Consider the following 24,788-nt stretch of genomic DNA (forward strand, 5'->3'; position numbering starts at 1 on the left):
TTTTACACCTTAGGTAATGTTGCATTATCATAAAGATAGTACATATACTGAAGTAATAGGCACATTTAAATGCAATTGCTTGCCTCTGTTGGTACTACAAATCCATCAAGCTTAGAATCCCAATCATAAATCAATGACACATGTAAATGATCCGATTCTTCCATTCACTGCCATAACTTACAGGCATTATTTTCACATTTTATTCCTTAGTAAGATGTCATTTAAATAAACTTTTGTTCCTTTCACCTTGGAGACATATGGATGAAGTGGCTACATTTGGAAACTATGTCTTCTAAGTTAAATGAAAAGCCTTTCCTTAGGATGATGTCCTTGCCTATAAACTGAGATATAACACACAGTGGGGAAAAAGAAAGATAAGGAATCTTCTCTAAAGAGACTATTACAAGAGAAATATATTTTAAGAATTAAATTATTTTTGAATATCATATGCACAGATAGTCCAGAGACTACTATATAGTATCATACCATTATGTATATTTCATCTAAATTGTCTCTGCATTTGTAATCCTATATGCTTTTTCCTAGTGTATTACATTTATGTCAACCTAAATTTGGTCAGTTTATTCAACTTTCTAGTAAATTAGCTAGTTTCCTTCACTGTATGTCTTTGACATTACATACAATCTATTGATCAAATGCAATGCAGAAAAATTTACTGCCAAATAGGAAAGGAATTTATTGGTAGCTTAGCTATTGGGATACCAGGAAGCTTACAGAATTGAAAAGAAGAACTATAGGAAATGTCAGAACTAGTCTTTTCTTCATAGGTATTTCTCTCCTAATGCATATATATCTCAGTCTGAAAGGAATATGGCTATGACTTCCCTGACTGAAAAGAAAAAAAAAACTGGTAAAAAGAGGAAAACTTTTCTCAGTGTAAAATCCATAGAAGGGCTCTGAGTGGTAATATGTCTATTCATATCCAGTCTTGAATGTAGCATAGTTGTCAGAGGAATGAGTTTTCTCTATGCCTGTTTTAGCTTCCGTATTTCCAATGAAGTTTTGATACGAGTTATAAGCAAGTAGTTTGAAAGGTGATAGTAGGAATTATTGATACACAGCGACAGAATACAATGATAATGTCTTAATTAGCAGACTTGTTTTCTGAAGCAGCTTAAGTTTTTCAGGCTCCTGGAGTCAGTGGCACATATCTCAGAGTTGTCTTGCTAAATAAGAAAGCTGCTGTATTCGAGGACAGATTCTCTCTTACCACCCCACCACCCCCAAGCAATTGCTGTAATAGATAGGAAAGTCTTACTACACTGTATTTTAATGGTTAGCTAATTTGTACATTTTGCTTGAATTTTAAATTCTTTGAAGGATATCCTTGCCACTTTTCATTTCTCTAGAACCTATATCAAGACTTGATAATTAGGAGATCAAAATGTTTGTTGAGTCTGGTATTAAATAAAACTTTTCTATTTCTAGATTACTATAAACATGCTACTACAAATGTAGCATTATTATATGCACAGCATAGTTGATAATACAAAATTATATGTACTAAAAATAAATTTGGAAATGTATAAACTGATTGAGCACTAAGTCATCAAATTTAGCAATATTAGAATACCAAGAATAAATCATATTTTCTCTGAAGAGAAGTTTTATGGAATGCTATTAATCTTTCTAAGTGCTATTGTCATATTTATAAAACATTGATTTTTTTACCCTATAAATTGTTTAAACAAATGGAATTATCTATAAAACAAGTTTCTATTGAGTTATTATTGTTAAGTGCCTCTCTGCCTGCCCATTGCCCACGACATAATGTCCAAAATTTATAGGGATCAAATACCCACCTGAATTCTTATCAAAAGACCAAGGTATTTGTCGGGGTCCAGCCCCTAAGAATGCAGCCGAGACAGGAGTTCTGAGGGACCAACAGCAGACACACAGCTTGGTGGCTGAGGGCTGAAGGCAAGTTTATTCTTTCAGCAGGGGGTTTATATACATAGCTAGTCACGTAGGCACTGTTATCTTAGCCCGAGAAGGTTAGTCACAAATTTACGTGGTATGCGGTTGTGTTTAGGAGGGGAAGGCACGAGAGATTACAGAGGAGGGTCTGTTTTGTCTCTTGTCTGTTCTCACAGCAGTCAGAAGAATTCCTCCTTCTAACACACTACAAGATGCCCCGTACGTCTGAAGAATTCCTCCTTCAGATATACGCTGGTGACATCTCCTCCAAGGACTCCTCCCGGATTCCATGGGTCAATGTACGCGGGAAGCTTTCCAGATTCCCTGCCAGCTGGCACGTAGGCACAGGGGGTCACAGAAAAGACAGAAAGAAGCAGGCCTCCATATTCTATAGTTCCCTCACATCTCCCCCTTTTTTATTTATTAGTGGCCAGATCTCTTAGGTCTAATTGTAGGCGTTTAGAGGACACAAAAAGAGTCCTTAACCTTCTCAGGATAAGAGTGATTGCCAGACAGAATACAAAACAAAATATTAATAAAACAAGAATTCCAAGCCCAGATCCCAATAGATAATAAATCCAATGGTTAATATTCAAAAATTGGCTTCTAAGTGACTGAACAATAGTTTTAGCATTTATCAACAGGTCGGTATCGAGGTGAGGGGCATTTTGTACATACTTAATTTCCATATGTAATTTAAGTAAATTTAAGGACGAATTTTCATTATGCCAAATACCTTGTAAATGGTTTTTGATTCTATCCCATGAAAATTGCGATTGATTATAAAAGGCTTGTGTGACACAGATATGGTTATATTCATAATGACAGCGCAAATGTTGTAAGGTTTCAAAGCGCTGTAGCTCGTCCCCTAAAATGTTTACTGTGTCAAACAAGGTGTTTAGTTTTTGCTCTATCTTTATTTGTGTTTGTCTCAAGATGTTCTCATTAAAAATACCAAGTCAGATTATTCCCAAGGTTACTTAGAGCACGAGAAGTGTGTACGTGCAGGATGTGTCCTGCTTATCTTGCTGGTAGGTTTTACCTTCAAGGCCCCTCTTTCAAGAGGCCCTCTGCACAGGACTCTCCCAAGCCCCCAGTGCAAGTCATACAAAGTTCATTGTCCCACGCTGGTCTCTAGTCTCTAGTCTATGTGCTCCAAGCAATCCCACTACAGTCCCCCCTTTTTTATTTTATAAGGAACGCGCCTCATTTTCTAATTGCAGTTTCCGAATTCTTTTTGCTGAAGTTTTGGCCATAGTTAGAAGCACCCGGAGACAAACACAACTAACAGCGATTAATACAATCAAGATCAAAACAGCAGAAGCAACACCGATAAGAGAATACAGCCAATGAGAAAATGGGGGAAATCGTTGTTTAAGCGCTTGTACAAATGCCTGAGCTTCTTGGACAAATGTTTCATCTAAGGATGGGGCATTATCAGTTTTTGAATGCTTTGGATAGCCCATAACAGAAAAACATTGAAATAAAAATTTTTGTACTTGTGTTACATTTTCCCCAGGCAGGGGTGCTGCCCAGACATAGCCTGAAAAGGTGTCAACTGCAACATGAACATATTTTAAACGGCCGAAGGAAGGCTCCTGTGTGACATCCATTACATCCTGTAACTTTTCCATTTCAAAAACAATTACACTTTGCTTTTCTACTTTTCACTGATGATATCTCCATACATTATCTTTCTGACTTAAGACATACATCTATAGTCATCCCACAAGTTTAAACTCACTGAAATTGGTACAACATGATCTCACAAGTTTGGACACAAGTTGACAATCATCTTATTTAACATGGCAAAACTACTCTGCAGTCACAAACATTATATCGGTTCTTATAGATTTTCAAAAAGTTTTAAAGATACTCACAACTAAAGTTCTTACAACATATATTAACCTGGAGACATCTTTAGAATTCTGATTTCTAGGAACAACTTTTAAGATTAAAACACTCATAGATTACCATGAAACAGTAAGGATTCTACACTGGTGTACAAAATTCTCTGAAGTTCAGGATTAGGTTGGTACCGTAAATCCCAGACTAAGTCCTCAGGCCAATTCAGCCTGTGCTTCCCCATTTGGGTTCTGCTTTGCAGAGTCTTCTTTAGATTTTCTTGTGACTTCCAGCTGAGATCTGCTCTAGGCTGAAGTTTGGAGTGTTGGAGTTTCAGGTGGTCTGGAGACTGAGCCAGGAGGATGGATTTTACTCCAGATGAGGCCGTAGCAGGATCCAGAATGGATTAGTAGGTCTGTCATCTGTTAAAATATAAGCAGAGACCTTTCCTCCTACAAGGAGGTTTCCCACCCTTTCTTTTTTACAGAGTTGCAAGAGCCAGATACCTAGAAGAGTTAACAAACTAAATTAGCAAGTCTTATCTGCTGAGCAAAAGTGTGATTAGAATTCACTGTTGAGGTTAGGGAGGGTCTGGCAGAGCTTGCTGAGCTGGGAATGCGGCCGTGGGGGGGGTGGAGGGTGGATCCAGGGAAAATCTTTAGAAACTCCCAAAGTGACAACTGAGATTAACCCCTTATAATCCTGAGCTAAGTAGCTTTAAAGATTTTAGTTACCAGAAGTCTCAGAGATCAAATAAAACACAGGTACAATAAGTTTTTCAACCAATTTTGCAACTCTAGAAAATTATATTTTAACTGAAGCATTATTCTTTGAACCTGTTTTCATAGATCACAATTATTTCAACTCACAAGATTCTCTAGGTCAAATAATTCTAATCCAGTGCAGATATAAATATATACATTGGTATAATAGCAAAAGACTTTTGGATCATCAATTTTTGTGAAACACGGTAAAAACTTCTTTGACTTAATTTTGAGAGTTTTTTGTACTTTACTTAAAATCATGAGCTTTCTAACTTTAACAATTCTACAATACAAACATGCTTTCAAGCACAGAAAGAGCCCTATGGGTATATATATATATATATTTTTAACCAAACTTTGATAATAGCATAAAAAAAAATTTTTGGACTGTCAATGTTTATGGAAACATAAGAAAACTTTATTTATTTTGAGGGTTTCTGTACCTCTGTTGCTTGAAAAACAGCTAAATTCCTCATTAAAATTGACTGAGGCTTGTAAGATAAAGCCTTGCACTCTCTGAATTCTTATTTCACCTTTTAGTTTTCTGGCTCTAGTTCTGTAGCTTTTTCTAGATAGTACAGATACTGGAATTCAAAAGAATTTCAACTGTTAATAACTGTTAATGTTCTTCCAATAAGAAATTTAGACTAAAAATTTCAATTTTGTTGTAGGCGCCACATTCTAATCAGAAATCTTTGCTTAACCTGATCTAACAAGTTCCAAAGACACCTTAGATCTTATAAATTGCTGGGCTTCATATCACTCTGATCTCCCTTGATTTTTTCTGCCCAGGTCTAAGAATTACTGACTTCAAATTAGCTCTAACACTCGAGTGTTCCACAGACAGACAAACAGACAGACAAACGGATAGACAGTAAGTTCACTAAAAAACACCACACATACATGTGCACACGTCTGCAGTTGATCTATCAATCTGACCTTTTTGAAATGGCAGGGAGAAAACTGACAGACCGAGAAAGGAAGGAGCAGTCCCCAGGGCAAAATTAAGCCCTGTCGGCCGATTGGGAACATTGCTCCCCGTTTCCCCGCCTGACCAGCCAGTTCTAGTATCTTATCAGATTTGGGGATAGGCTACCTTAGTGATATATTTTTATTTCCTGATATTATTAAACACTTAACCACATGATCTTGCATTTTCCTGCCTTCTCTGCTGATAATAAGCAGAACTAAGAGAAAGATAATGAGACAAATACACACTAAAGGCACACGTACAAAGCACACTCCTGCACTCGCTCGGACCGGTCCTTCTTTCACACGGGTGCGCACCCACTCACCACATTCACACTGAAATTCCTGAACCTGCCCTACAGATGTCCACATTATCTTTGGTCTTATCCCCCTGACAATGGGGTTGCTGGTAATCTAGAGAGCAAAAAAGCTCTCTCAAATTCAGGATTCCCTTGTAGGGGCTCTTGCATTTTTCTTACTGCATCAATCGGCGTTTTTTCTGCGCCATTCTCTCTATAGTATTCTTTTATCGTTTCCCCGACTTTTTTCCAAGTCTCTATATTCACGGTCCCATCCTTAGGGAACCAGGGGCAAATTTCTCTCACAAAGTCTATGAATCTCACAAGCTGTCCCAACCCGACAGTTATTCCTTTCATTTTTAGAGATGCTTGTAGCATCTGTGCAAATATCGTCTGACTAGACGTTTGCCCCATCTTACCTCAGAACTTTAACTTCCGCGCGCTCACCTCTGAGGGTCCCTGTTCCGGGCGCCACCTGTCGGGGTCCAGCCCCTAAGAATGCAGCCGAGACAGGAGTTCTGAGGGACCAACAGCAGACACACAGCTTGGTGGCTGAGGGCTGAAGGCAAGTTTATTCTTTCAGCAGGGGGTTTATATACATAGCTAGTCACGTAGGCACTGTTATCTTAGCCCGAGAAGGTTAGTCACAAATTTACGTGGTATGCGGTTGTGTTTAGGAGGGGAAGGCACGAGAGATTACAGAGGAGGGTCTGTTTTGTCTCTTGTCTGTTCTCACAGCAGTCAGAAGAATTCCTCCTTCTAACACACTACAAGATGCCCCGTACGTCTGAAGAATTCCTCCTTCAGATATACGCTGGTGACATCTCCTCCAAGGACTCCTCCCGGATTCCATGGGTCAATGTACGCGGGAAGCTTTCCAGATTCCCTGCCAGCTGGCACGTAGGCACAGGGGGTCACAGAAAAGACAGAAAGAAGCAGGCCTCCATATTCTATAGTTCCCTCACAGGTATTACTTATTATTTTTAAATGCATGACAACAGTAGTTTCAGTGTTTCACTACACCCCGAGTTGTTAACATTTCAATGTGCACCAAAAATCAACTATTTTTTTACCATAACTTTCTATTACCCTAACAAAAGCAGTTCATTCTCTAATTAATAAATTTGATTATTAATTGTTGTTACTAGTTGTTCAGGGAAAATGAATAATATTCATAATTTGGCTCTATAGTAGGCAGTCACATTATTACTTTGATTTGAGAATTTTATTTAAACATTTATTTAATTTGTTTGAGACTATCTCTTCTGACCAAAAACTATGGACATAAATACATGTGCTAACTCCTTAGATTTGAAGCATATCTATCTTCTCTTGAACCTTTAATTCAACCCAGAAACCACTAGCAAAGAATTCACGTAAGGCTTCCAAAACTTATGTCTGTCTAAGATAGTAGTGGGTTCTTAGTGATTTTAAATTTCAGTACTTAATTTAAACTAAATTCCATCATAATACTCTTAAATTATATGTTTCTCTCACATAAACTTAATTGCAAATAAGAAATATTAAATATAGGGAACAGTTTAAATGTGTTAACTTTTGAAACTTTTTAATTGATTGAGGTTCTGTGGTTTACAATATTTTTTAAAATTTATTTATTTTTTAATTAGTCAATCACAGTGAGGGTACAGTTACAGATTTGTACGTTTTCGTGCACATGTTTCCCTCATACAATGTTAGAGAATCCATCCCTTTACCATTGCCCATTCTCCACCACCAATAAACCCAGCATCCCTCCCACCCCCCAGTCCCCCACCCTTCCCTGCTCTTTTGTTCTCTCTCTCAAATTAGGTGTTGTGGTTTGCAATAGGGGTGTTGAGTGGCCATTGTGTTCAGTCTCTAGTCTACATTCAGCACACATCGCCCTTCCCCCTCGTGACCTCCAACCACATTTTACTTGGTGTTCCCTTCTCTATCTGAGTTGCCCTCTCCCCAGAATGTGAAGACAGCATCCAAGCGACAGAGTCAACTTCCTGATACTTATTTCTACTATTTTTGGGTGTTAGTCTCCTACTCCGTTATTCTATATTCCACAGGTGAGTGCAATCTTTCTATGTCTGTCTCTCTCTTTCTGACTCATTTCACTTAACATGATACTTTCCATGCTGATCCACTTATATGCAAAGTTCATGACCTCATTTTTTTCTAACAGCTGCATAGTATTCCATTGTATAGATGTACCAAAGTTTCTTCAACCAGTCTGTGGTTTACAATATTTTAATGAGAGTTTCCATTCGCAAAATTCCAACACCATACTCTTCACCAGTGTACCTACCTTTCTCACTAAAGAAAGCAAATGCAGTTTCCTTCCACCTCACCCTGCAACAAAATCAAGTATGTGGATCACTTTACATGTTGTAATGCCATTGGTTTTTGTTGCCTCCTTGCATTATAACTTTAAATTTCACATATGAGAGAAATTATTTTGTTCTATTCCCTTTCTTATGACTGACTACACTAAGGCTAGATGCCAAAATTTCAGCATATTTTATGGTTTTGCTTTTTCTTACACATTATAGTATTCCATGTGTATATATAAAACAGGTTCTTGATCCGTAGTTAAACATTTAGTTGTTCGCATATTTTGGCTTTTGTACTAAGCACTACAATTACATATACCCTTTCAAGTTAATGTTATCTTAATCTGAGGATGGATGCCAACAAGAAATATCTAGCATAGCTGGGTCATAATCTATTCCTATTTTATACCTATTTCTATTCCTATATTTTTTGCTTTTTTTTAAAAAAGATCTCCATTTTGCTCTCTATAGAGGCTTAATCAGACAACATTCCCACCACCAGTGGATGAGTGTTCCTTTCTCACCACAACTCTACCAACACTGGCTGTTTTTAAACTTTTTGATAGTGTCATTTTCACTTGAATGAGATATTTTATTGTTGTTTTGATTTGCATTTCCCTAATCATGAGTAATGATGAGCACTTTCTCATCTGTATGTCTCTTTTGAGAAAACATCTGGTTATCTCCTTACCCCATTTTTCTTTTTTTGTTTTTTGGGCCACACTTGACAATGCGTAGGGCTTCCTCATGATTCTGTGCTCATGGATCTCTCCTGTCAGTACTCAGGGGACATTTTCTAAAGTTAGATCTTCTTTATGCAAGGTTAATGATTTACAAGCTGTACAAGATGGTCAGGAACATCTTCACCCCATTTTGGTTGAAGTTGATAGATATTTTGATGTTGAGTTTAGTGCGTGCTTTATAGATCTTCAATATTAGCCCTTTATCTGATGTATTTTGCACAAGCATCATCTCCCATTTAGTAGGTTACATTAAATTAAAAGAAACTCAAGCATCAACTTTTTGTTTTTTTAATGCATAAAGGTAGTTTTCTAAATAAAGAGTAGAACTTTTAGGTTTTGTTCTGCTACAGAGGTTTAAATACAGAAACATACTAGTGCAATTTTTGGAAAATTGAAGGGTGTTTTTAATTTTATGTTCAAAAATATACACAGAGAGAGATATAAATCTATGGTTTAGAATTTAGGAATGGTGTGCAGTTTGAATATCCTTTGTGCTGAACCATAATTAGAAAGATATAAACACATGATCCATTGCATTGCTTACTACTCTTCCTAAAACATTGATTTAAATAGGTATATATTTTCTAAAGTTCTTTTTTTTTTTTTTTTTTGCTTTTTGGGTCACACCCAGCGATGCTCAGGGGTTACTCCTGGCTTTGCACTCAGGAATTGCTCCTGGCAGTGCTTGGGGGACCATATGGGATGCCGGGGATCGAACCCGGGTCGGCCGCGTGCAAGGCAAACGCCCTACCCGCTGTGCTATCGCTCTGGCCCCTATTTTCTATAGTTCTTAAATAAAATGCAAAGTGTCAAAATTTTTCTCTTAGAACAATGGCACTCTAAATATTTTTCAAGATAATTTTGTTAAGGCAAACAAGAATGGAAATTTATTACTATTTTTATAATATGTGGTGATGGCTTTTATCAGAGCTTTTATATCCTGCTGCCTCCTAATAGAAAAAAGATCTTATTAGATTATTTTTAGAAAAGATAATTTAATATAGTATATGTACAAATTTAAAAAAGGTTATTTGAAAAATATATGCCTATCTTGTCAAAAACTAACTAATCAATTAAGAAAAAATAGTGATGATATTGAGTCAAAATAGAGAAGAGCAAATGTACTGCTACTGACCCCCAATAAATATCTGTATCCTATCAAAATATAGGTAGGGTAAAGATATCGTCATAGAATCATTCTGCTAAATAAATTATTTCCTATCCTGCCATTAACTAACTTTTCAAAAATTTTACTCTATTTTGTTAAATAAGTTATGCAACTTGCAATTACTGAGGATGTCAGGGCATCAGTTGTGTCTCTCATTTTGTTCTATTTTGCTTTCCTGCATTATTACTGAAAACAAGTTTCCATATGCCCTATATGCTCACATTTATATTTCCTACAGAGACTTAATCATTTTTGAAACTGAGTAACTAATAGATTTTTAGTTTAATTTCTATTTCCAGATCTTCAAAAATCCTGGAATATTCAACTGGTACATAGAGTGAAGGACTTTGCTCTGAAATCTTATGATAAATTGTCATGAAGTTTAAAATGTTAACAGAAACAGTAATAGCTTTGATTAAGAGAACAGTTAATACATTATATCTAAATGGGTCTTTTTGAACTAAGGTGCAATGATTTAAGAATCATTTGAGAATTAACATGGTCAAACCATTAAGACATATCAGTAAACAACAAGAGTGGTAAAAAAATTAAACTTTAGCAAGTATTGAGCTGGATTACCAATTACAAAGTTTAATTATTCCTTTTATATGAAATAATTTTTGAAAGATGGATCACAATTTATAAGCAGGAGATGAAGTTTAACTCTATGAGTTTAGCAACATGTAATTCTTGTAATCATTAGAAAATTTCAAATAGTGCTCCTTTATATTAAACATGATTCTTGATCATGATGGAGGTAGAAACTCAGAATTTCTTCTCTCACTTGAGTGAAACATGATACTCCAAGCATAACTCTTTTGATTCCTCTTTGGGATACCCAAATAGCATTCTCATCCTGGTTTCGTAGGGCCCAAGTCTCTGAGGCATATGTTAGTTCAGGAAGAACTATAGAGTCAAAAAGATGTGCCTGGAGCAGATACAATCATTTGCCAATTTGCCTCATGATTAGTAATTTTGTACTTATAAAAAAAAAAAAGGAAGGGTAAGAGTGGAAGGCATGAATAAAATAAGAAGAGGAAAGAAGGTGAAAGTTCATCTCATTTGTAATGTTAAACCCCCAGGAATATCACAATCCTTCCCATTAAAAATATAGAGGTTGTAGATATGACTGGACAACTTTATTGAAGTAAACAAGTATTTGAATTATTAATATAGCAGTTCTTGAAATAAATATCAAATGAATAGAAGGCTGTTTGTAAACATAGCAGATTATAATTAATAATGAGAAGCAAGTTCAAGATTTAATCTTATCTATAAAATGTGTGTTTTAATGTTTAAACTTTACAATTTGGTTTTATGCATAAAGTGATAAATTTTATGCAATTTGTTTCAGAAATATTTGCCTAAGAAAAATTTTACAACTGAAACAATTCCTGGTTTTGAAGAATTAAAAAAATACATCTTTAAGAATTTTGTTTTTTCTAAGAATGTGTTCAATCCTTGATATTGATTATTTTTCTTAAAAAATGTTATATTGATTTGGTGACTCTCTATGGTAGCTTGATTAGGCATAAACTTCTAATTTATTCCTCTTGTCTCAGTATGATTATTTATGGGACACTTTTTAATGTTAATACAAATAAATGTATTTAAGGTACAACTCTATTTATTGTTGTTATTTCCATATCCCTTGATATAAGTAAACAATTTTTAAGAATATACTTTTACTATCCATTAACATTGCCCATGATGTAAGCTGACTCTAAAATCTGCTTCCAATAAAATATAACTCATCAGAGTCTAACTTACAAACATTTGCATAATCTATCTTTACTATTAAATTTCTAGTTATTTGAGTGGTAAAAACTGTATTAATCATTTCTATAAGCAATACAACATTACTCTTGTGATGTGTTATGAAAATATAATAAATTAAAATAGTATAAATGCTCATCAAGATATAAATTCTGGTTAATGTATGATTTTCAGTTAGAGCCATATGGGTATACATGAATTATTTAATTTGAACTGCATATGAGTTTAGTAAAACTGGTACTTTCAATTCTAAAAGTTAAGTCATTTATAAAAGGTGTTATGGTGTTTGATATCATAACAATATAATCTTTCTAATTATATACATAATACAGTTGGAAGTACAAAGGATAGAAGTTATTTATGTAGCTATGTGGTTAGCATGCTTGAGACTCAAAATCCAGACCTTTTCTCCCACTTTGCCTTTCCTTTTTTCCTGACATGTTTGAAATCTTTAAGAAGTCCATTCTGTGTTCTATAATTTTTTTTAAGCTCCAGTATCTTTTTTAGCTTGAAATAATTTTCTTCTAATGTATGTCGTATACATATCTGTTTTCTTTCTTCAGTTTCTCAAAAGGACGCAATTTCAACTTGACTATTTTCAAAAACATATCACTAGGAATAACCACCATGTTTGAATATTTAGCATATGTTCTGAAGGAATGTTTTTTCTTCACATGTAACAGGTGGCCCAAGATTTCATGGGGTTTCCTGACAAGGATCAACTCCTCGGGAAAGCATCTGGTCATATGTTAATAGGAGAGATGATGCCAAGTGAGTGGCTGATGGTGATGAATGGAGATTTAGTAGAAAATAAAAATCAAGGAACAAAATGTGATACTTGTGACAAATAATCAGACCTGCACATTTATAGATTTGTATGTTTTTGAATAGGTCAAAGAAACTAATCTGATGAATGGTAAAACACATTTTATGTGAGAGTTACAATCTGATTTTAAGAATGTACCATGAAATAACATCAGGACTTAATGGGTTATGACAGGATTTTTTAAATCCATAGCTGAAAGCAGTCTCTAGGAATCAAAATATAATAAAACCCATGTATTTTGTAGTTTATCAAATGGACAATTAAGCAGCAAACACCTGTAGACCACCAATATATCCCAGTTTGCTGTCTTGTCTTTCCTGATAAGAAATCCTAAAGCCTATTATCTTAAAATGCAATTAATTCATTTTAAATTAAAATATTTGATTCTTATACTTTTGTGTAAATACAAATAATATAGAAAAAAATTTTAAATAGGAAAAGCCGTAGTTGTGGGGGTCAGAGGTATAGTACAACAGTTTAGATCCCCAGAAACCCATAGGGCACCCTGATACCTACCAGGAATGATCTCTGATCAAAGAGTCAGAAGATAAGTACTGAGGATGCCTGGTGTGGTCCAATTTTTTTACAAAACAATAAAAAGAGGAAGTAGTTGTATCTGTTATAAAATGGGTAAAATATAAAACATAAAATCTGTTACCTTTATACAAATTAACTCTTGAACATCATTTTCTAAATGTTAACCATTCTTGGGGCTGAAGTGATAGCACAGTGGGTAGGGAGTTTGCCTTGCATGCAGCTGACTCGGGTTCGATTTCCAGCATCCCATATGGTCCCCTGAGCACTGCCAGGGGTAAATCCTGAGCACAGAGCCAGGAGTGACTCTTGTCCATCACCGAGTGTGACCTGTTGGGGACTGTTCAGGACCCTGAACAAAAGAGGACCCCGAAACCTTTACCCTGGACAAACCGGAAAATTCCATTACCAGAGTTTGCATAACCTGAGGCACAGGTGCCCTTGTGACAAAGGAAATAGCTAAACTCAAGAAGTAAAAGTAGCCCAGGGCAGTTAACCACGAGACCCCAAAAAGCCCGTAAAGTAGAGTGCCTTCCTTTACACTAAAAGCCTTGTGCATTCCTCCTGACAGATGCTCCTGCCAGATAAACCCTTGTCTTCCCCTCCTCACTATTTCTCAACCTACTCTTGGAGAATGTTGTAAGCCACCAAATAACACCCGAACTTTTCCTTATTTGGTCTGAGAAGACACTTCCCTGATGATTGACAACTCATGTACCAACCCCCTGCTAAGAAAGGTATAAAACCAGCATGGCTGCCAATAAAGACGCTCTTGATCGGCACGTTTCGTCTTGAGGCCCCTGTTTACTAACCTCACCAGTTTTAGTTTCAGATCGGGACCGCTCTTAGAATCCACCCAATTAGGAGCGCTTTCCACTGTTGTCTCTCCGCAGGCCGGAGAGATGTCCGGGGGAACGCGCAGTGACTGAAAAAGCAAAATAAAAAATTGTTAACCATTCTATATGCTTACTTTTTCGTAATATTGATATTTAATGACAAAATATAAATGATGAATCTAATACTTGCCTATGTTTGAACATATTTTTTATATGTATGCTAGCTTTCAGAGCCTATATTTCTCAAATCAAAAGTGTCTAAATTGGGGCTGGTGCAATAGCACAGCAGGTAGGGCATTTGCCTTGCATGCAGCCGACCTGGGTTCTATTCCCAGCATCCCGTATGGTCCCCTGAGCACCGCCAGGGTAATTCCTGAGTGCAGAGCCAGGAGTAACCTCTGAGCATCGCCGGGTGTGACCCAAAAAGCAAAACAAAAAAAAAAAAGTGTCTAAATTTAGTTGGCCTACACTCTTATTTTCAGAAAAAATAGTTACTCAGAGTCCACTCTTCTTGGAAATTCACTTGAGTGAAAAAAAAACAACAGAAAAGATCCCTTATTCGCATCCAAAGCCACTATCACCCCTCTGAACTGTTCTAGTGCTCCCTAAGAGAGTGGAAATATCTACTTAAAATGCAACATTCTAACACTGAGTAGAATTTAAAAACATATTTTCTCACAAAACATTAGTTTACTTTCTATTGGTTGAAGTCATTATTATAATGTAAAATTAAATGCTAACCAAAATTAATCTATGAAAAAGAAATGATAAAACAGTGAGTAATAAAATATTCATTTCAAAATCTTAAAATATGAGAGTATGAAAAGTGTAAGAAATACATTGACATGTAAACTAAATCACTCATTCCATTATTGCTTTATATTTTGATCTATTTTTTCATTAAATTAAATCAGGGCGCAATCAATAAGACTATAAAAAATGAAGCACAACAATAATGCTGAATTCTGTCACTGCAATACTCTTGGGTGGGAAAAAGTGGGGAGTCAAAGTGATCCTGTGTGCCAAAACTTACAGGGATAAGAGTTGAAACACCATCAGCAACAAAGTTGAAATTAAATTATTTTGCATTCTAGCCTTGAAGAGATCTAAAGATTTGTTACTCTTTGTTAAATGAAGTAGTAGCATTTTTTCAAATTTATTGTTATTGAGTAGAAGAGGCATTAAAATAGAGAGAACTTAATAATGTGAATACCAATTAAAAAGCTGTTTTATTTCTGATAAGATATTCTGAGCACCTGCACAAAAGCAATAACTAGTTATGCCAGGTTTTAAAATGTCTCCAAAGTAAACCTTGAAAGATTTAAACAAGAGGTAGTAAAGGCTGATGAGTTAGATAGAGTACTGATGAGGATTAGTAAGATTTTACTTTGTAGTGGAAAGATAAGGGTCATCACGGAAGAGACTGTGACATCAAAGAAGATGGGAAAGGAGAGGCTTAATCTTGAGTAACAAACCAACTTATCTTATTGGCTTATATTGCTGTGCTATATATATAACATAAAAATTTAAACATAGGATACTGAAAAATCAAGGAACATGATATAAAATAAAAGCATCATTCCAAAAACTGTATCAGATATAATTAAAAAAAAACTTTACATTGACCTCTACCGCTAAAATATCTATAATTAGCCCCTTAGAAACACAGACTGAATTATCTCTACCGACCCAATTTCTAATATCTTGTAGAATTTTAGAGATTTTATTTTTAGTCTGAGAATAGATTATTTATTATATATCTAGTAAGAATTCAAGAATTTCTATTTTACTGTTAATGAACTAACCTCTCTATCAATATAACCTCATATAAAAAGACATAGATGCGGGGATACCGGGGCAGCCCCAGCCGGGGCCGATGCTCGGCTCAAGCCGAGTTTCGGCCCGGGTGCCCTTGCCTCTGCACAGCCAGTGGATGTGGAACGAGCGGGAACCAGAGACAGCTTTAGGATTTGGGGTGCCAGCAAGTGCTTGCACCCATGTATGGAGACTGTGAACTAAGCTTTTGCCCCACGCCGGCTAACGGAGGAAATTTCCTTCCTTCTTGGTCTCTCTCCCCTCCGGGAGAAGGCGTGGTGTCCAACATTTTGTGGGTCCTCTGAGAAGGTATGAACTTTTGGCGCGAAAAAAAAAGTGTGTGCTTTGAACTTGAAACAGCCGCGGGATACCGGGGCAGCCCCAGCTGGGGCCGGTGATTGGCTCCGGCCGAGTTTCGGCCCGGGTGCCCTTGCCTCTGCACAGCCGGTGGATGTGGAACGAGTGGGAACCAGAGATAGCTTTAGGATTTGGGGTTCCAGCAAGTGCTTGCACCCATGTATGGAGACTGTGAACTAAGCTTTTGCTACATGCTGTTCCAGGAAGGGAAATGATTCATTTTCCAACTTAAATCTCTGCAGACTTAATTACTATAATACAGAAATTGTAAACTGTGCGGCCGGTGTTTATCTCTTCATTCTCATCAGTGAAAACTTATTATCAAATATTTCCTTGTTAATAGAGCTGTATTCTTGGGGGATAAATTCCAACAAAAATAGTGAGTCTGTTTTGAAACTCTAACAACAATAGTGAGTTGTGTGTTGAAATCTGGAATGTAATCAAGGTAAAGAGAAAAGGAAGTGAAATTATCACTCACGTACAGGGTGGGTTGGGGGGTGAGGGGTGGGATGTATACTGTTTTTTTTTGTTTGTTTGTTTTGTTTTTGCTTTTGTTTTTGTTTTTATTGGTGGTGGAATATGGGCACTGGTGAAGGGATGGGTGTTTGAGCATTGTATAACTGAGACATAAGCCTGAAAACTTTTTAACTTTCCACTTGGTGACTCAATAAAATAAATTAAAAAAAAAGACATAGATGCAATCTATAAATAGAATACATGGATTCATTGTATCTTTCAGATAATTCATTTTCTATATTTTAAAGGGAGCATATTTTAATGTAAAGTAACCAATGAACTATTTTTTATTGCAAATTTGTGTTGCAACTCAATTTAATCTGTGTTTCTAATATTCTGCATGATTAGTTTTACTCTGAAAGAATAAAAAGGATGAATTGACTTTTTTTTAACAGTTTTTTTAATCCTGGCTGCTGTTTCTGCATTTCAGCGTCTTGGATAAACAATCCCCAAGCCTTTCCAAGATTCAAATCCATCTCATAGCAAGAAACCAATGTGCTAGCCAAAGAGCAGCACAAAATTTATTGGGGCAAATCTCCAGAACACTTGCACTCAAAACCTGAAGTAAGTCAGATGAAATTCATGCTCTATTCAGTAGGAAGAGCACCATTCATATTCTTTAAAATGTGAGTAATACTCTAATATAACTAATATATAGTTTAGCATCATCTGTACTCTGAACAGTAGGAGCACAAGGCTTTGTCCTTGTGATCAAAATTAGAGTCATAAGAACTGGACATTACGGCTGGCAGAGGCAGCTGCATTTTACTAAATTTTTAAAGCCTAAATAACCTGAACAATAACTTTGAAAATGCTGTTCTGAGCAATAATATGAACAAGGTAAAATAAGGTACTTGTACACAAATGCTGGATAACATAACTGAAGCTACCATCTTCTCAGCTTACCTATTGATGTGAAATACAGCTAATGTGGTACATAAGAGCAGGGTAAATAGTTATGACTCAATTTCAAACATAACCTCAGTTTGTATTTAAAGTGCATATATTTAAGAAGTTTTTGTTCTTTTTGTTTATTTGTTTCTTGTGCTGCACCTGGAAGAGCTCAGGGCTTACTCATGGCTCGTTACTCAAGAGTTACTCCTGATTGTGCTCCCAGGACCATAGGAGCAGTGTATGTGGTGCTGAGAACGAACAAAGTTTAACCATATATATATATATATGTATGTATGTATATATATGGATATATATATATATATTAACAATCATCATCATCATCATCCCATTGATCATCGAAGTTCTTGAGCGGTCTCGGTCTCAGTAAAGTCTCCATTTGTCCTAGCCCTGAGATTTTAGAAGCCTCTCTTTACTCGTCCTTCCCAACAGTGAGGCATTGGAGGCTCTTTCAGGGTCAGGATGCCAAGCCCCATCATTGTTACTGGTTTTGGCATATGAATACACCATGGGGAGTTTACGAGGCTCTCCCATGTGGGCAAGAAACTCTTGGTAGCTTGCCAGGTTCTCTAAGAGGGAGAACTAGGCTATCAGATGTGGCCGCATGCTTCTGGGAGCTTGGTTTTACAATCTCTGGATGTTGGCCTTTGGTGGAATTACAAGGCGCCGGGGGCTGTTTCTGGGTGTGACCGCCTAGCTACTGGAAAATGGGAAATCTGGGTGGAAGAGGCCCATTCCTGATCTGAGCAGGCTTGGAGGTCTCAGACCCAGGTCTCACACACCTGGGTTCCTTGGCCGGTTCCTTCATGCATGAGGCTCATTTGAACATGTGGAGAGGAGTCATGAGCATGGCTCTGGAGGTCTTTGGCTGCAGGAACTCTGCTCGGGGCAGGGAGGAAAACTAAAGCCCATTCCATCCACGAGGCCCCCGGGAAGACAGCCAGGTGTGAAGGCAATATATATAAATATATATATATGCATGTATATACATATATACATGTATATATATGTATGTATGTATGTATGCAACACGTGTCCTTATTCATGTATCAACTCTCTAGTTCTGATTTACTATATTTACTATATTTCACTTCTCAAATTTTTATCTTCTTTAATGCTGATAGTGATGATGATGATAATGTTTATGATGGTCTCTGTGTGTGTTTGCTTATGTATGTGTGTGTGTGTGTGTGTGTGTGTGTGCTCAGAAACTGACAGTATGTCAGTTTTCTTGAACAAGTAAGAATTACTTCTGATTACTTCTGATTGTGATTCTGCTTATTTAACAAAATGAATCTTATACTGGCTTGGAGCCACAACACAGAATTGCTCAGGATGCTTAAGTCTTACCCCTGACGCTACACTGAGGGATCATTCCTGGTGGCTATGTAAATATGTACGCATATGTCTATACGTACATAGCTGCTGATGAATAATCTTACTTTGTGATGAAGTTAACACCTGTAAAAATTATCAAGTCTATAGAGTTAGAGCGACGTACCAGTGGGTAGCGTCCTTGACTTTGGCACACCTGACAGAGTTTCAATCACTTGTGTCCTTTAGCCCTAGTATGAGTGATTCCTGGCCCAAGAGTGAGGTCTGAGATCAGCCAGATGTGGCAGAAAACAAAAACAAGAAATCCATTGTAACACTGACTATGTTACTTGAGAACCTACTTTCATTATACCTTTCAGGTACATTAAGTTAAAACTTGCAGCACAGTATTTATAGTGTCTACACAAACAGATCATTTCAGACTATTGAAAGCTGTGCTAGGTGCAATACCTGGAGGTCCCAGAGCACCTGTTGGATGTGAATCTCCTTGCTTTGCTCCATGATCACGGTGGGCCCAGGTGTTCCCTGGCACCACAGAGCTTGAGGAGCACAAATTTCCCCAGCGTTTACATCGAACTGTCAGGTGAAAATAGCATTTGTGTACTGCACAGTTTTATAGTGATTTCTCTTCCAGTAGATTAGAAGTTCTAAAGGGAGAGAGATCATAAGCTATAAATTAACTACATATCAGATTCTAAGTCATGAAAATCTTTAAAAAAAGGGGTTTTCATTGGATTAGGAGTTACCATCGTAATTGTCACAACTTATCCCTCTTTCTTCCCAGTTTTGCATCATTCATTCCTTCACTAATATTTTCAATTTCTTTAAAAAGCTTTTTTTTTGTGATATAATTGATACACAGAAACATGTCTATGTATGTAATGAATAATACACAGTAAATCGTTGGCTTATCTCAAGTTTAGTTCATAAGCAATAGAATCTATAATGTATTCAACAGTAGTGAGTTGTAAATGTTTTTATTTCATCTTCTAGAAAAACAGAAATGCAAGAGCACCAAAATGCATTCAATTTTTTTTGTTTCATTATTTATAGGGGCAAAAATAATAAAAACATACATGACTTTAAGAATTGGTATATACTATATGGGATCATTTAAGTAAAAGCTATATTTTATAAGGTTTTAGTTATTTTTATGTTTTGGTCTTTGTTCTATTTTTTTATTGCCTAGTATAGTGTTTAATGCTATGAATCATTCATGTAAGCAAGTAAGGACTGAGTGGCTTTTATGAAAATTAAATGCATCTTAAAACCACAGCACAACAGAACATTTCACTAGGGGAATCATACATGTTGAGACTGGAAAAAGTATGAAATATTTGCAAGGTAAATAAGAAAGTGGTGAGAGAATTTTTCAGAGCAAGAGAAATCATCAATGGAGAAGACTGTTTCTTCATACAGAACTTGGAGTTTATGGTGTCATGGAAAGTTAAATAGATATGAAGCTGAAATTAGTCAGGAGCCAGATTTGAATTGCACCGAATTTGAAAGCCACCAAAAATATATTTAAAAACACAAAGAATTGAGTAATTCCATAATATCTAGATATGCCTACTTATATGAATAAATAAGTGCAGTAGTAACACTAAGGTAAATAGAATGAAATATACATTAGAGTCTAATTTCCTAGAGTCTATTCAAATGCCTTATGGAAGTTGTATATATTTAAACAACTTATTTTTTTATCTTTGTTTCTTTAATTTGGGGGTAGTAAAACATTCTCAGGGAAGAAACTATCTACTACATATAAATATTTGACAAAATATCCTGAAAACAGCAAAATACCATAATATTTTAAAATTGTTATTCTAGGTAATATCCAAAGTAATAAAGCACTGATAGAACTTTACAAGGAAAGAACATCCAACACATCCAAAAATGCGGAGAAGAAATGAACAGAAACCTCTTCAATGAAGAAATATGACTGATCAAAAGACACAAGAAAAGTGCTCTACAATGCTAGTCATCAGGGAAAGGCAAATCAAAACAACTATGAAATACCTTCTGACACCACAGAGATTGGCACACATCAAAAGAACAAGAGCAACTCCTGCGAATGCAGATGGGGGATAAAGAGACTCTCAATAATTGCTGGAGAAATGCGCACTGATCCAGCCTTTTTGGGAAACATTATTTGCATTCCTCAAAAAGCTAGAAATTGAGCTTCCATCTAACCCACAATACCACTTGTGGGAATACATCCAGGGGGCTCAGAAATACAAAATAGAAATGTCATCTGCACTTCGATGTTCATTGCAACACTATTCTTAACAACCAGAATCTGAAAACAACCCAAGTGCCAAGAGAATAAATAACTAGATGAAGAAACCATGGTACATGTACACAATGGAATACTATGTGGCCACCAGGAAAAAATGAAGCCATAAAATTTGGTTATAAATTAATGGACATAAAGAGTATCATGCTAAGTGAAATTAGTCAGAAGAATAGGACAGACATAGAATAACTGCACTCATTTGTAGGATATATAAATATAGGATATATATATATATATACATATATATATAAAATGAAACTAATTTTCAAGAAAACTAGAAACGAGGGCTAGGAAGACTGATTCAAGATAAGAAATTTGCCACAAATGGTGGTGGGGGGAGGGCAGCAAGGATAGAGAAGGAACTACTGTGACGAAGATACTTGGAAATGATAACTCTGGACAAGAACTGAGTGCTGAAAGTAAGTAAAAGGACAAACATTGTAAGCTCTCATAACCAGTGCTATAAACCAAAATGCATAAAATGAAAGCGAGACAGACAAACATACAGACAGACAGATAAACAGATAGATAAACTAGAAAACTTTCTGCCATAGAGGGGAGAGTAGGAGGGAAGCTGGGGACCTTGGTGGTAGAAAATGTACTTTACTGAAGGGACTGGTGATTGAACCTTGTATGAATTCCAATAATGAACAACTTTGAAACTGTGTATTTCATGGTGATTCTATTAAAATAAAATTGTTATTCTAAAATATATATTGAACAGTGAATTGGAACAGAAGATAATCAATATTTTTCTTTTTTTTCCGCTTTTTGAGTCACAACCAGCAAGGCTCAGGGGTTACTCCTGGTTCTGCACTTAGGAATTACTCCTGGCAGTGCTCAGGGGACCATATGGGATGCTGGGAATCAAACCCGGGTTGGCTATGTGCAAGGTAAATGCCCTTCCCACTGTGCTATCGCTCCAGCCCCTATTTTTCTTAATATAATTCTGTACTGGTAACTTTTTAACTAAGATTAGGCACTATATTTAGAATAAAGTATTTGATTTCCCCTGAAACAGTAGATTTTCTGTTTTGGAGCATTCTTTTATTGTGTATATGGGAAAACAGAACTTAATTCTTACTTATTTCCTTTATTGGTTCTAGTTTAGGTTGTATATATAGATGTCTTTCCATAGAATTTTTTCCCCGTAAATATGGTGGGTGCAGTTTGTTTGCAATCCCTCACTCTTCACCTAATGATTGCACAACCATATGACTAAACTCATTGAATGTCTGAATTATTCGCATTTTGCTATTTTAAGGGCATTTCTGGAATAGCATGATATTATCAGAGGTGAACATACTTCTGTTAACTTGAGGCTTAGCTTGGCATCATTGTCATGGTAATGATGTGGAAGTGCTCAGCTTTCTTTGTGGAGTTTTTCTTCTCTTGGAGAACACAGCTGAACCAGTAAGTAGAACCTTTTCTGCCAGGTTTCTGCTAGAACAGGCATAAAATAAATCTTGGATCTTCCCAAAAGAGTAACTTACAAATGCATTTGGCCAAAATAGATGAAAAATATTCTTGCCTTTCATGCTCATTCCTCTAAAGTAGAAAATAAGATTAGAACTTCTCCACACTATTTAACATAGTGCTGAAAATATTTACATTAAGTGGTTCAGTATCTTCGGTTTTTCAATATGATCATGTCACACTAGATATTATCAATATTTCCAATATTTCTGACGAGAGGTGTAGGATATAATTCCCATGCTGCCTGAACTGATGCTGGGTTCTACCCTCTTTCAGTTTGTGATTGTTAACAAAAAAAATGTGTGCAGGATGAATAATTTTCTATAATTATGATGAATTCAATATTTTAGATTTTTAGACTTGTATTCAGGATTTGATAAAATAAATTTGATTTTGCCTATATGAAGAATTGGAGGTAATTTTGTAAAGCTTATTACTTCTTGCCATGTAGTGTCACAAGATTCACTTCTGTAAAGTCTATAGAATATCAAAAGTTTCTTTTCTTTAAAGAATATCTCCTTTATCCGTCAGTAAAAATCAGTCAACAAGAAGGTGAACAAACACAGGATAATCTCACGTGTGGTCTTTAGACAAACTGAATTAGAGAATGTAATAGTTTGAAGTGGGGATTCCCAGACTACCCTTGGCTCCAAAGTATAGGAAGAACAAATAAAGGAATAGAGAAGTGGGAAGAAAAGTGGGGCCAGGGGACTATGGGACTTGGCTACATCAGTGGTATAGAGTAGTGGTATAGTTAAATATACAAACCACAGAGTCAACAACACTGAAATCATTAGACTCAAACTTTAACAACCAAACAGAAAATGGTGCCTATCAAGACACATTCAAGGAGGTTGGTCAGGAGAGGTGGATACCTGCGAACAACTGTGGGGGAGAATTTGACACAGGTGATTGGATTAGTCAGGGAATACTGTATACCCACAAACTCAACTATAAATAGCTTTGTAATTCATGGTGCTTTAATAAAATTACAAAAGCACACAAACAAAACAGGCTAGGTTAACTAGCCTCTGTAGAAAAGTTGTACAAGACAAAAGAATCAGGCCAAATTTTAATAAACGTGATATAGGAACCTGAAATCTGATATCAAGTTGCTGAAAGAATGTTTTGCATTTTGGAATTTGATTTATGATTCAAAAAATAAAAATTATTGCTTAGTGATTTGTTTCAGTTCCAGGCCCGCATAAACTATTTGTCAATACACATGAGCTCCTTTTTCTCAAATATCAACATATTCTCTATTCTGGATTAGCAAATTTTATGTTTAATTTTTCTTACAGATTTTCTACGGAAAATGTTTGAATTTGCAATAATGATGGTACAAATACTTTATACGTGTACATTAGGTGCAGTGTTAAAATCCAGGGTATTTAATAATAGTTCTAAGATTAGTTGAGTGTAAATGCTGAGGTTGGTAAAATTTTTCAGGTAAGAAGCTTTAACAATCTATTCTTATTTAGCTATTCTTTAGCTGCCAAAGGCATTTTCTATTGTCCTCCAAATGACAATCTAGGTTAAAGTCCCATTCTTTCAATTTGATCTCATCAAAACTGACTTTATCTTGTTTACTTCATTACTCATTTTGCTATCTAATAATAGCTTTCCTTAACAAGTGAAAGAAAATATTTTTTTACAGTTTCACTTCAATATACTCCTGTAGTGTTCTAATTAAAGAATGATCACTATGTCTTCTATTAGTCAGAAAATATAGTACGTTTTTATAAGAACAATAGTTGTTCCAACAGCAGGTGTTGTGTTCAGTTTAATGTATATAAACAGATTCTATGACATTTAATTCAATTTTCTATTTTTAATAATTTTATTATATACCTATAAACATTTTCATTAATAGGAAAAACATAATTACATCAGAATTTCAGTGCTGGCTTACTTTTCTATGTTATCCATAAATCTATATATTTTAGAGTATGCTTTACTACTTTATATTCATATATTCTTCTAAATTTTGAATACCTTTTCTTACATTGGCTTAAACTTAAATTTCAAAGTTTAGATAATGTACTATAAAATGGAAAAAAGTGGT

Source organism: Sorex araneus, chromosome 4, assembly GCF_027595985.1.
Source record: "Sorex araneus isolate mSorAra2 chromosome 4, mSorAra2.pri, whole genome shotgun sequence".
Classification (NCBI taxonomy): Eukaryota; Metazoa; Chordata; class Mammalia; order Eulipotyphla; family Soricidae; genus Sorex; species Sorex araneus.